This window comes from Frankliniella occidentalis, unplaced genomic scaffold (assembly GCF_000697945.3).
Source record: "Frankliniella occidentalis isolate FOCC.00 unplaced genomic scaffold, Focc_3.1 Scaffold1, whole genome shotgun sequence".
Lineage (NCBI taxonomy): Eukaryota > Metazoa > Arthropoda > Insecta > Thysanoptera > Thripidae > Frankliniella > Frankliniella occidentalis.
The window spans coordinates 3,081,832-3,085,792 of NW_026267131.1; the positions used below are offsets into that span (position 1 = coordinate 3,081,832).

Genomic DNA, 3,961 nt, shown 5'->3' on the forward strand with positions numbered 1-3,961 from the left:
TGGACTCACTCCCCTGAATCTACACAGATACAAGTTTTGAGGCCAGCTGTAAGGAAGAGGTGCGGTAGCGAGCGTACTGGACGTTACATTATAATGCAGGCACTCTCCAGAGTGCGGACCGGTTTACAAATCCAATTCTCTTTATATTCGTTCATACTTCTGCCGCCACCTAGGCCGCCACGCCTCGCCGCAACATGTCCACTACGGTAGGCAGCCCGCGCGGCCCTCATCCCGTATGCGGGAAAGACATTATGGCCGGAGCCACAACTCTTAATTAGGTTAAGCGCCAGCCCGCGCGGCCAGGACTGAATTCATAATCGAATGGATACAGCTCATCCGCAGCAGAGAGGTGTAGTGCTGCAGGTAGGCTTGGGTCGGGGTTGGGTTAACCCGGTACACGGTCAAATAACAAAGGAACGAGGTGCACCAATATCGTCAGACATTTCTGTCGCGCAGATTTAGGGTTCAAGATCTGGGCGCCCATTAATGTCCCCAGCTTTACACTGCAAATACAGGAAGTATAAGTATTGTATGTATGCATTCAGCACACCAGGCGACGTGCCATGGTAATATGTAGACGGTGGCTCACAGACTTTTTCGTTCCTCAAGTCCGTGTGTGTGTGTGTAGGCACGTTTTAATTACGCTGCTGTTTAACGAAATGTTTACATGGATGAAAGTGTGCGTACATTCAAACCTACTTCATTTCACCGCGTTCTGCGCCTGGTACAAAACGAAATGTTTGCAAAGCGACCGGAAAGAACGAAGCCACCACGCATGTGGTTCCCCTTTTCCTCACGTATGTCTGTAATATTCATTTATGTTCATCAAACATCCTCAGGCTCTTTTGCTATCAGGGTTTGACGACATTTAACATATGGAATGATAACAGCACTTGCTTTGCAATAACCAATGTGGACTTGACACCAAATGAGAATTGCAATTGCTTGAAATCAGGGTGCCCTGCTGTGAGACAGTGCTGTCTTAAGCACAACATTCGATTCAAGTCTGTCTTACTTTCTCATTTCGACTTTTCAACGCCGAAGTGTACAACCTGCACTGTAGAAAATGTATAATGCATCTGTTGCACACTTGTGATTAACAGAGTAAGCTTGGCTGCTGCTCCGATCGCATTAATAATAAATTCTCCTACAGTTATAGCCTTGCGCCATCGTAATGAAAAGGTACACATCTGAAAATATCTCTCCTTCTTTTCTTTCTACTCTGGGCTTTAGGCCTCGCCACTGCGATAAACACACACTGACTCACCGCTGCGATAAATATTTAGGACCACACATCCAGCCTTTCCGGCCGACGAGCCCGCCCAGTCCTGAGACAAACTCTTCTCTCTAAAACTTTCAGTGTGTAAATGCCTCAGCACAAATAACGCGCGCGCACACATACATACACACACACGCGCGCGAGCGCGCGAAGCAAACACATGCAGCACACAATTAGTGCGTGTCGTTCTTCCGAATCTTGCAATCGCCACGAAGCAGGAGGAAGTGCACAAGCAATCGTTTTGCATAAGCAGCAACAAAACAAACGGAAAGTCCCATCGAGAGAAAGAATAAAAGAAATATGGCGAAAGGGAAGGGGAGGGAGAGAGGGAGGAGGTTGGGAGGTAACAAGCCGGGCACATTTTGTTCCTGGCTCGTCCTTTTCTTCACTTTACCTCTTTGTGATTGGGGCTGAACAGTGGTGATACAGGCTGCAGCTGATGCTTACTCGGGGGTAATAAACGGGCATGAGGCTTTTGAACGGGCTCCGGGGAAAAGCAGCCAGCAGGTCTTCTTTCTACTTACTATACGTATCGTCGTCCCAAGAATTATTTTTTTCTGTTAGGTCATTCCAAGTCTCTTACTTCGTGGACTTCTAATTTTTTTTCCCAATTCTCAAAAATTCCCCCCCCCCCTTTTTTTTGACAAATATTGAATTTTAATTTTCTGGACTGCCCTTAAAGTTTTATTGCACCCCAGTGTGCACACTCCTCGTGTCACTGGATGATCTGTCTTCATGACATCCTCCCTCTGGCGTGCGGCGTGGCGTGGACCCGAACACGGCGCGGCACGTGATCGTCATGGGTTGCTACGGGTTGGGCTGGCTCTGGACAGCCGAGCCGAGCAGGCGAGAGAGGGTCGAGCCGGGGCGTGGTAACTGCCGAGCGGAGCCGAGTCGGGGCACGCGGGTGGGCCGAGCCGAGCCCGGGCAGGCTGGCAGTGCGCGCCGAGCAGCCCGAAGGCTGCGGGAGAGAGAGGGGGCGCTCACTACACCGCCAAGAAACAGGAGCCTCCCATATATTCCCGCGGCAGCCTTTGGAACGCACGAATCTATGACAAAGCTACACCGGCGCATGAATTGTCCCTTATAGCCATGAAGATATGTACTACTCCCACACATTGCCACACTAAGTTATCTACCAGTTAATTCGGGAAAAAGCAGTTTACGGACTACTATTACGAAATAAAACATATTTCTTCCTTATTTTTCGTCTTTTATTCACAATACCCAGGTACCATAGACGTACAGGAAAAGGTGTGAAAATTTAAAAGTTGTCAACATATGTTTAGCGCATGCCTACAAGAGGAGCCAACCGGGACCTTCATAGAAAAGTGTTTGCTGCTGAGCACTTAAAAACGTCAATGGGAAACCGACAAAACAACACCAAATCCTCAAAATCTGAAACGATTTCTAGATTTCCTGGGCAGAGAGGAAACTCCAGCACTAAGGAATTCCTACCCCGTTAGGCCGTCATTCCCGCTTCCTTTATTTTTGTTTAAGAATGTTGTTTTGCGGAGACAGATTGAAATGGACAAACTTTGCGGATCCTCGGGGCGGCGCGGCGCAGCCCCACAGCCATGTCGCTGTGGTTTTCACATATCCCCTGCCGCCGCCCGCCACCCCGGCTCTAAAGTTTCTTTATTTATTCAGCAGGAGCGTGGCATAGCGTAGCGTTTGCCAGCGTTCTTTTTATTTCTCCCTTTTTTCACTTACATTCGTAAGAAGAAGAAGAATAGGAGGACATGGAGGAGGATGTTGTTTGCAGAAGATGCTACTGCAGCCGCTGTTCGTTTTGCACTTATAATAATCTCGACGCCACGCGATTAAAAGTGCGGTCGGTCGGCGCGCAATCTTTTGTGTCGGGAAGAATGCCAACGAGGGGGAGTGAGAGAGACGCGAGGCGGCGCGAGGGGGGCAGAGTGAGACGGACCGTAACTCTGTCGGGGAGCGAGAGAGGAGGAGATTGAGAAAGGGGAGGGGGACGAGGAGGGGGAGAAGCACGAAGGAGCGAGGCGGGTGGTTCATTGGTCACACTTCGAGGAGTTGAGGACTCGGTACCGCGTCAGAAGCGTCTGCAGCGGGCCGTTTCATGCGATTTGAAGGCAGCCTTCGCCAAAGATAGAATATTTAAAAAGTGTGAGAAAAGGAAGCCGGCAGTCGCACACACCGGATCCATTTTCGCACAGCGATGCATACTTTTCTCACGGCATTTAATTCGAGAAAACTGTTTTTACTACGGGGAGGTTCATTACCAGATGAGGATCATTATGGATTACACGTGTTCTTCAAACCGTCTCGTTCGTACATCATTACGGATGGAACGACTGTGGACGAGTTTTCAAGGGGCCAGCAACGTTTGCTCGCTTTGCTGTGTGTCACGTGCACGGACGAAATATATTTTGCCGACGGAAAGAGTCCCCTCTGCTCCCATGTCGATAGGAACACGATCCCGACGAGCCCGGGGCCACGGGCAGGGCCACGGGTGAGGCCACGGGTGAGGCGACGGGGCGAGCTGACTCGGGCGGCCCAGTCAGGTCCCCGGGGCCGATGGGTCGTTGTAATAGGCGACGGGTGAATAATTTGACGTGCTTCTGTTCGTGATTGTTTTCTTATCACGTTTTCACGGCTGAGGGGCGTCGGATGGAAGAGAGGGGGCCAGGGGGATTTGATGGAGGGGGAGGG

General features: G+C 50.2%; 1 long non-coding RNA gene across 1 annotated transcript in view; it reads right to left on the reverse strand.

The window, feature by feature from the left end:
- The window catches only part of LOC113207302 (uncharacterized), a 118,075-nt gene that overhangs the window by 42,930 nt on the left and 71,184 nt on the right, over positions 1-3,961 (reverse strand). The window lies entirely within an intron of this gene.